The sequence below is a fragment of the Grammomys surdaster genome, unplaced genomic scaffold (assembly GCF_004785775.1).
Source record: "Grammomys surdaster isolate TR1022 unplaced genomic scaffold, NIH_TR_1.0 319139, whole genome shotgun sequence".
Taxonomy (NCBI): domain Eukaryota; kingdom Metazoa; phylum Chordata; class Mammalia; order Rodentia; family Muridae; genus Grammomys; species Grammomys surdaster.
In genome coordinates this window covers 6,794-17,577 of record NW_021626983.1, presented here as the reverse complement: position 1 = coordinate 17,577, position 10,784 = coordinate 6,794, and the positions used below count along the sequence as shown (strand labels likewise).

Here is a 10,784-nt window from a genome sequence, read left to right as displayed (position 1 = left end):
TCTCTGCTGAATGGCCTCTACTTTACAGATCAGGATTGTCTGTGGCACCAAACAAGTAATGATTGATAACTCAATATAACCTTGTGAATAAAATTAGGAATCCAAAAGTTCATACTGATATTCATGACTAAATACAAGGGGAGAACAAGCACTTACATGTTAACCCATATAGGAGGCTCAAAGAATTTTCAAAATCACAAATTGGCAGCTAGAGACAGTAAATAATTTGAAATGGAAACTTTTTGATAAAATTAATGAAGATTAGTTTGTTAGTGGTCTCAAAATAGTTCTATTTATTTTAAAAAGAAATTATAGAAAGATCTTGATAGACATCAGCCTCATCAAGTGTTCCCCAAAATAAAACTCAAGACTAAGTGCCATCAGATAGGTGTGATAAGAGTATGGCGTCAGATCATTGCTATTCTCCCGACAGTGTGGAAGCTCACAGCCCTAATCAGTTCATGAGGACGATATCGGACATTTTGAAAAAGACACCTTTTGTAATCTTTCAAACACCTTAACTTTGAGTGATGTGAAGAGGTTGAGAAATTACACCAGCGTTTGTACATAGTGTGAAAAGGACTAAAGAGACATTATGTGAGTGCAGACACACCCATGCGCATATATGCTCAAACACACACACACACACACACACATTGCTAAGATCTGAACTTACAATAAACCCATCTGTGCTGATTCCCTTTAATAATTTTGTTAGCAAATCCTCTGTTTGTAAAAAACAAACAAACAAACAAACAAAAAACACACACATTATGTTTTCATGAGAAGTATTAACTTTTAAGTTATTAGGAGCCTCAAAATCATTATAGTGTATTCTCAAGTATTCTGTAAATTTTTATGTCACTAAATAGTGAAAGACACACTGGAAAAATATCAGAACAAAAAGGAAACTATCATCAAAACTTCTATGCAAATTTGTTGCAGTAAATCTCCGACCCAAATAGACCAGTCAAGGAAAACACAACTCAATAATTATGGACACAAACTGCACGCCTAGATTGGGCAGATTTACCATTACACTACTCTATTCCCCAGCTATGAGATCCCTTATAACTTATGGTTTTTCCAAGCAAAGTGCTTCTCCTCCTCCTGCTCCTCCATCGACTTCCTCTTTCGCTCTCCTCCCTAAGCCTTTTTCTCCACCTCCCCTTCTACTGCCCAATCACTGGCTCTAGCCTTTATTTTACAAATTTAATTGGACAGAAGGTTCACAAGAAGTCACCTGTGTACAGACTCACTTCTCCTCTGCAGCCCCTCCCAGCAAAGTAGAACTAGCATCAAAATACAAGGCTGGGGCTATCCACAACAGGTCGGGGGCTGGAAACTGTTGCCAGAGAAGCCTGGTAATTCTTGCTGACCCATTGCACTTGCCTCAGGATAGGTGCTGGGGTACCTATTGATGGCACAAGAGGTTCTCATTGGCTGACTAAGGCCTGGACTTTCCCAGTTCTTGGAAACAGCTTTAGCCCTACTGTCCCAAACTGCCAATTTAAAACCTGTGGTAGGGTCAGCCTATATCAATCATCTCACACTAATATGTGTTTATGTTGTTAACATTCTGTCTACATTCCACCCCCATAGTTATAAAGCAACAGTCAGGTATGTTCCTCCCCAACAGTTAGTTACCTGGCAACAGCCAGGTAGGCCTGCCCACTATAAAAGGGGTGCTTGTCCCCTCCTCTCTCTCTTGCACTCTTGCACTCTTGCTCTCTGTTGCTCTCTCTCTTGATCTCTTGATCCCTCTGTCCCCTTTTGCCCTTCCCCCTTTCCTTCCCCCTCTCTCCACGTGCTCATGGTCAGCCTCTATTCTTCTCCTCTGCTTCCCTTCCCGTCCCTTTCCTCCCCCCTCCCCACTCCCTCTCTCTGCCTCTACTACCCTCTTAACTCCCCTTGCCATTCTCTGAATAAACTTTTTTCTATATGATACCATTGTGTTGCTGGTCCCTCAGGGGGAAGGGATGCCTCAGCATATGATTTTCTTGCCTCCTCAACCAGCTATACAATGGCTTTCCATGGATAATGAAATATCTTCCTGAACCACATGGAAAATTTTTAGGAACTGGGAGGAACTAAAATTGTTTGTTTCTCATATCATCAGGAAACCCTGGAATGGCTGGAACCCTGATGGGCCAAGAGACTTCATTGATGCTTTCCTAATAGTAAAACAGGTGAAATTTTGAAAAATGGCATGAGGCTTGGCTAGTTCTTGAGCTGTCTCCATATTGGTGCTCTATCAGCAGGCAAAGGCGCCAGGAGCACCAGCCCTAGACCCACAAGATGTTACTGTGGGGGCTGATTCCACCCATCAGCTTCACAGAGACCATGTCCCAAAGCATGGATCTTAGGCCAACTCAGCCTCATGGTTCTCTGCTAAGCCCCAGACAATACCCGCCATGCTTGTGGAACCGGTAGAATGAAAACTCTTAATGTTTTAAGATTATCCAATGGATTTATATATTTGGAAATGCTCAACACACAAGAGCCCAACCAATTATAATTGTTGCCTAATATCTAACTTTTTGATAGAAATTCCTACCTGGGACTAATAGAAATCCATGGTTCTTCCTCCACGTTGCTTCCTCTCTCCACTCCTCTTTCATCCTCCTCCTTTTCTTCCCTCCACTTACCTCCTCTACTGCCCAATCACTCCACTTGCCTCTTCCATTGCCCAATCACCAAGCTCCACTACAAATACAAGGGGCAGGAAAATATCCTGCTACACTAATGGAAATGCAACAGGTAAGAAAGATGCTGCCTGTGTCATCATTTTACAGAAGAATTAATGGTTGAATAGTTTACACCAGATTCTACAAGCTACCACAACTTGATGGTTGAAAAGAGCACAACTGATTTATTCAGTTACAATTCTACAAAACAAAACTCCACAATAAGATTTTCTGTGTTTGCAGCATACTACGTGTGTGCATATCCTAGCTAATTTAGAAGACTTTCTGGAGACCCCATCTTCAGGACTCTCTCAGTATTCAGAAGGCGTCTACATCCCTAAGCTTGTGGTTGTTTCTTTAAGGGTCATGTTAGTACTGATATCTCTATCTTTTCATTATTTCCCTCTGAATCTGATTCCATTCCCTCTTCTTCTAAACCACTGATTCTCAACCTTCCTTATTCTACCACCCTTGAATTTTGTTATTACTTCATGACTGTAATTTTTCTATTTATAAATCTTAACATAAATATCCGTGTTTACCAGATGGTCTTGTGTGACCCCTGTGAAAGGATCTATTCAATAACCAAAGAGGTCACAATCCACAAGTTGAGAATCACAGTTTTCAACACTCCTGTAATTAGTTAGAGCAGGGCAACTTGCCTAGATTATGTATTCTAATTTCAAAATCCTTATGTTAATCATATCTGCAAAAGTCTCTTTTAATAAATTATATAATGTGCATTGTTCTAATAATGAATGTAGATATCTTTGAGAATCATTAGTCTACCCAAGATGAGAAAATACATGGCCAATATTTTATTTGTGTGGAGTAGCATCAACTCAAGAATGCTGCAGTCCTTAGGAAAAAAATCCTGAAGGTAATGGTGCTTGGTGTACAGCATTGAAAATGTTAAACTACTACCTTTATGTTGTAAATCCCTTATCTCTTGCCCATATTTGAATAAATATACAAAGGTCAAATGTAGCATTTAAGCTATAGAATCTATTTTACTGAAGTTGTGCCTGACACCACTTATTCAGCCCATCTCAGAACCAACTGGAAAATTCAAGAAATATTGAGCTTAGTATTAGAATTTACCCTTAAGAACTACATGAAATTTTTACCTCCTTTTCCCTTATCACCACTCTCCATCCCTTTAGACAGGTCTCAATCATATAGTCAAACTGGATGTAGTTTTGAGTTCAGTAGGCTACTGGATAAACTATACCACTGAATCAACATCATTTTCTTTGACATATGGAGTGTAGACACCTTTTCTTCCAGTGGGAAAAGGATGAAATTGTTTTACATTCTCTTCTTTCTTTTTAATGGCACAGTAATCTGTAATCATGTAGTCTTCTCATAGGAGATGATTCTGACCATATGGTGTTTAGGTATGTGCTATTAATACAGAAAATGATATTGACAAATTGAAGTTTCTGATGGATGGATAAAGATTATGGGATTTGATAAGACATAATTGGCAGAAACAGAAGTTTCAACTATAAAACTTAATAGGCTGATGTATTTGTTGCACATGAGATTCAAAATGTTTTCTCAATGAATGTGTCTTATTTCCATTTAGGAAACATGTATCTGAAGAATGGAAATACAAAATGACTTTCCATTTGTCAAACATTTAGATGCGTTACTGTTGACATTGGAATCTAAGTCTGTCAAAGGCACATCCTCTTTCTACTCTAATGACTTCTCAAGAATTTACAAGTATAAGAATATGGTAGTCTTGTGATACCGCTGCTTCCTTGTGAAATCATACAGAGGATCGTTTTTCTGTGGTTCCTTTCTTTCAAGTTCACTTCCCATGGTGAAGACCTTCTGTTTTAGAGACATAGACCTCCGGATAAATGAATACATACTGTCTTTTTCAGTACCGAGAAAATACTACAAGTTTCAATGAAGAAAATCTCATCTTTAGTACTCTGGATCTCTTTCTTGCAGGAACAGAGACAACATCCACTACACTTTGCTGGGCTTTGCTCTACATGGACCTCTATCCAGAAGTCCAAGGTGTGTGGTTTGACCCAGACAAGGTGGAATGGTCTTTCTGGAACCTATGTCTCACATGGTGCTGGAAAATATAATTGTGTAATGGGAAAATCTGAAATAACTCTGAGGCAATGAGCACTTAGGAATATACACATTTTGTCAGAACCATGATGGCCTAGGTAGAAGGACTGCTTCCTTAACAAGCTTGGAGTCTAGGTGAAAGCAAAGAAGTCATGTGACACAGTGATTACAGTTGAAGCTGTCATTGCCACATAAGCATCCACTGATGCCCCCTCCCCCTTACTTTTAAATGTGTGTTGCCATATTTTTTTCTTGATACTGGGCACTTTTCCTAGTTTGGTGCCTGACACCTTGTGATGTCACCTCTCTGACATGGTGTTTGTCATAGCAATAGAAAGTAAACTAAGATGGTATACTTGTCTCAATCCCACTCTCTTAGAGTTTCTATTGCTGTGAAGAAACACTATGACTGAGATGAATCCTATGAAGGAAAAACATTTAGTGGCTTGCAGTTTCAAAGTTGTAGTCCATTATCTCCATGGTGAGACATGGTGGTGTACAGGCAGAAATGGTGCTGAAGGAAGAGCTGAGAGTTCTCCATCTTGATCAACACTGGGCATAGTTTTAGCATAGGAGACCTTAAAGCCCTCCCCCACAATTGCACACTTTCTTAAGCAAGGCTACACCTCCTAATAATGTTACTCCCTATGAGCAAAACAGTAATACACACAAATCTTTGGAGTCTTTGGGGGCAATAACTATTCAAACCACTGCACTCACCAGTCTTGCATGTGGTTTTGTTCCATTACATGTCTTCTTTTTGCAATACCTTTATTCTTACCTAAAATTACCTTAAGACATATTGTTTTCCCTGTACCAAGAATGCTCTGTTCCAGATTCTCCCCAAATCTAGAAGAATATTCTCAAGTACTGACTCCCTGAGACATTTTAGATTCCTCCAGGAATTTTCTGAGTTGGAAATTGCTGTCATTTTATTACCATGACCCAGAATTCCTCTGCGGCTATACTTTCTACACTGTTGCTGTCTCTCCTGGTTTAAGGAGTGTGGCCCATTCATCTTTTCTTCATACTAATTCTAGAAGGTTTTATCAGGCCAGGATAGAGAAACTTTTCTTTGTTTTTTTTTTTTAATTATGACTAAAAATTTATTAATGTACTATAACATCTATTTAGTAGTTTTAGAAAAGCACTTGATTAAACACTAAGATGAATATAGATAAATATAAAACTTACAAGATTTTCCTTCTTTCTTCCAGAAAAATTACAGAGTGAAATTGACAGAATAATTGGTTGTGGAAGGAAGGTGAGCCTTGTTGACTGAGACTCCATGCCATACACCAATGCTGTCATCCATGAGGTACAAAGGATTGGCAACATCCTCCCCTTGAATATAACCAGGGAAGTAACAGTTGACACCAAGTTTGCTGGATTCCACCTGCCACAGGTAACTATGCATTCCCAGCTTCAGATACAGCAGTATCTTTGGTCAGGTGATGGGTATTCACACCCTAAGAAATTATTTCAATGGGGGAGGTAGAGAAATCTGATAAAAACCCTCCATGTGTCTAAATGGATATTTATACATGCTGTTGGGTGTGATGTTGGAAGGCATTTTGATCAAACACATTTATGAAAAACCTAACTTTATTTTCTTGGAAATTTGTTTCATTTTCTTTTGTTACTGTGAAACCCTAGCTGTCAACAGTTCACTATCAGATATTGACTCTTAAATAAGTTTTAAAGGTAAGAACATGACATGCTGAGTGTAAGAAATCCTCCACAATTTTTAAAAGAGAATTTTATGGACACATTTGAGGTCCATGGACACACACCATACAGAAACTAGTGTTTCTACCAGTATCCCCATGGGCATATTTCCACATTTGACTTATAGTCCTAAGAATCACAAACAAAACCAGTCCAAACTTCTTAATTGTAAGAGATGATGAGCAAGGAACCATAGCTACCAAGCAATCATAATGTGCCATATATGCTTATCTCTTTCAAAACTTCCCATTCCTTTTTCAGAGTAACCCTTTACCTTCATTAGCTAAGTTAGAAAGCAGAGGCTCAGGGAAATTGAATTCACATAAGATTTCTTTACTACAAAGTAACAAGAGATGGAATCCAAAACCAACTGTGATCTGAGAATTCTTACTGCTAACCCATCCACAAGACTTGCTTTATTTGACATTAAAGTATCTCTTTCCCATTTTCCTCCATGAGTCCCTTTTCAGCTCCCTGTTTTATCCGATCAAATGCTGATCACATGACTGCTCATCTCTCCTGGCCACTGGCATACCCTACAACATACAACTGAAGATCTATTCTTAATGTCTACTGACTATTCTCTAGGGACCTAGAATTATTTTCTAAGACTCAAATATATTATTCTTGGAAATGCTCTCCAGGATCAGATGCAGAAGAGCTTATCCATGCATCACTGCACAGCCACCTGTCTGCAGACACAGAGGAACAGCCACGGTGTCTACATTTCTCTTGTCACTGAGAAACTCATTAGGTCTTGATTCCCAAGGGCTGTTTTCAGTTTTCCTACCCATTCACTTAATTCCAGGATGCCAATGAAATTCTGTCCACACACTTTTAACATCAGCTCTAACACCTTTCTGAGTATCAAGGAGTCTAAATGGCTATGTGCAACACAAGCTGTAAACGATGGCCTTGACAGCAGAAAGGCCTGGTTCCAGTGATGACTTCACTTTCTAGCACTATGGGAGCATATTACCAAACTATTCACAGCTTCAGGGTCTTTTCTCAACCCACTTTATAGGACCCAAATGGGGATAAAATGAGATAATATTTGCATGGCATAATATTCAGAAATTAAGCTACTCTTTATTAATCAAGCCAACATTTGTTGAACTTTTGAAAAAGTTAGTTTGGAGTTGGAGGAAATCTATAACATGGAATAACTACTTATAAGTCATGAGGACTTCTCAGAAGAAAATTCTCTGGTACTCTGCATAATGACAATTTAGAGTGAGGGGCGTGACCTGGAAAGAAATTATGTTGAACTTTGAAGGAAGAGCTGTTGGAGCTGAATGTCAAAGGGCATTGAGAGTTAGCTGTGTGTGCACAGAACGAGAAACACACACAATAAGAAATATAGTGTAGAAACATTGTCTAGTTGAGAGCCTACAAGAATGTTACTATAGCAGGACCCTAGCTAGAGGTGAACAGTGGCTCTGGTGGTACATAGCAAAAGTTTTTGCATTAAGAGTATGAGGAGATTGTCTACTAGGTATGAGGAGTGAATGTGGGGCAATGAAACAAAGTCATGTGCCAAACTCACCCAGGTTCCAGGCTGTGGAACAAACTCAAAGCTGGTAAGTAATTGCGTGATTCCAGGACAACAAGGTGGGAAATGGCACAGAGGTTGAAGTGATAAACTGGAAGACCAGCAATAGAATCCAGAGAGATTTAAGAAATGGCCCAGCTTTCCTGTTAGAATGACAACATGAAGAAAGTCTCACAACTAGGAACCATATATGTACCTGCCAAGACAGGAGTGCCTTCTAATGCATCCAAGTATTTTTGACTAACTTTGGTGGGGCTAGGTGTTGTCTTCTTAACACTGGATGGATGAGAACAGAGAAGCAGAGGTGATGTTACAGTGGAACCGATCATAGTGAACAGCAGACTCCTCATCTTCCCTTGAAGAGTTACAGATCCTTCCCTAGACAAACATATACTAACCTCTTCTTATTAAGCAGAAATATTTTGTACAAATAGTAGCCCAACTCCACTGATTAAAATCCCTATGAGGCTATGCAGACCATTACTGAAAGATGCCGAGTATAAAGGGGACACAATGGATATATAGCTCAAATGACAGTGGGGAAGTGAATTGGGAAGGGTGGAGAAGTTCAGTAACTCAAAAATCTCAGACATTGGTGCTTGAGCATCGCTGCCCCTGTCAATCTGAGTGTGTTCCATATTTCACTTTGCTCCCTTCTCTAGGGAACCATGGTCCTGACCTACTTGACTGGACTACATAGGGACCCCAAAGAGTGGGCCACTCCAGATGTGTTCAACCCAGAGCACTTTTTAGAGAATGAACAGTTTTAGAAGAGAGAATCCTTTCTGCCATTCTCAATGGGTGAGTTGTGCTCCTCCTTAGCCCTTCAGTCCTCTTCACCCTGCAGGGCTCTGCTCCAGTTGCATCATCTCCATGTGGCCCTGCCTGTGCCTTTATCTCACTGTTGCTGTGAACAGGAACTGCTTCACATCTCCCTAGTTTCTCTCTGGCTCTATTTTCTCCAACATAGTGAAGAGACACAAACCCTGCCTTTACTTCACAAAGAAAACTGGATGGCTACCATATTTATAGAGTTTTCAAATGATCAAAGTTATATTAAGGAGTTGCTTTCTTTCTTTGTTTCTTTGTTTGTTTCTTTCTTTCTTTCTTTCTTTCTTTCTTTCTTTCTTTTTTTTTTTTTGTTTTTTTGTTTTTTGTTTTTTGAGACAGGGTTTCTCTGTGTAGCCCTGGCTGTCCTGGAACTCACTCTGTAGACCAGGCTAGTCTCGAACTCTCGAACTCAGAAATCCACCTGCCTCTGCCTCCCAAGTGCTAGGATTAAAGGCATGTGCGACCACTGCCCGGCTAAGGAGTTGCTTTCTTACCCTTTATTCAGTTACAGAGTGTTTATTAATAAGGACAGTGGATGAGGCTATGGAGAAAGGTTCCATAATTAACACAATGAGAACAGGAGACAATTTTAAATGGCACCTGGAAAAGTCAATTCTTCCTGTAAGTGTTGACCACTGTTTTTAAATCCAGTTAATACTTATACATGGCAACAGGATAAAGGATGTCATCTGGCATAAATCATTTCTGACAAAGCAGATGGTATAAAGTGTAGGGATTCCTTCCAGCATTTCTGCTGAGAATAGTCTCAAATTTTGTATCATAGCACATACTTACAGCCATACTGTTGAAACTCTTTCTACTTCAGAGTTATAACAAGAAATTCTGAGAAGCTCCCCCTGATGTTACAGCAATGGTGGTGGGAGCAATCATAAGATGCTCATGCCTTTAACACTTATTTTCTTAAGAGAATGGTTCACACATACAATGTGAGTTTTAAATCAAAAGACAACCTGCAAAAGTAGACTCTTCCCTTCAATCCTGTGGTTCTACCATATTGAACTAATGTTGTCAGTCTTGGAGGAAATTGATAACCACTACTCTATCTTGCCATCCCTACCAGTGCCTTTAGATTGGGGAGTAGCACTTGGGGTAAGAGAATCTGTGATAGATGATTTGTCTTCAGATCTTAAAAGTTTCTGTAGGTGCTTCCTTTTCTCCTGGTGTATAGTTCCCCCCACCCCGTCCCCCGCCACCCATTTTCATTAGCTTTAAGATGATAAGAAAAAAGCAAGCCATGATTGACTGGTGCCTTGTTATTGAAAATTGTGTTACCTCATTTAAGTGCAGAGTTTATTAACAAACGCACTGGCTTAGTTTACTTTCTATTACTATGATAAAACACTATGACACCAAATAACTTTGGGAAGAAAGGGTTTATTTCGTCTTATAGTTTACAGTTCTTCTGGAAGGGAAGTCAGGGCGTGAACTCTCCTGAGTGTTACAGCAGGTTAGGGGCCGGACCAGCTCTCCCATTCTTATGAACTTGGAGCCATGTTTTCAGCCTGCTGTAGAGGGCAAGGACTAAGGAGTGCAGTTCTACTGTGCTACCTGTGCAATGTTTGCACAGGTGTGGGGGTGAGAGTTGAGAGAATCTTTTCTGATTACTGCAGATAGTAAGGAGTAGGGCCAGCTTTCCTATTCTCATACCTGTGGGACCAGGTCTCACACAGTGCCCAGGTGAGAGGTGGGGCTAATTCTGCATAGCCTTCACACATCAACATATCCCCCAGGCAGTAGCCCAGACCAGTGATGAGTGCCTGGATTTTGGTAGAAATGACTGCACTCCTGCCAGGTGTGCTGCCGGGCCACCAACCCAGACACAGTCCTCAGTGGTAGCACAGCCCAATACCTCACTACACCCTTAGGTGACATCA

The 10,784-nt window shown here is 40.0% G+C and overlaps 1 pseudogene; it reads left to right on the top strand.

Moving 5' to 3' along the window:
* The first annotated feature begins 401 nt into the window (after positions 1–401).
* Positions 402–8,859, top strand: LOC114616384 (annotated as a pseudogene).
* The last annotated feature ends 1,925 nt before the right edge of the window (positions 8,860–10,784 follow it).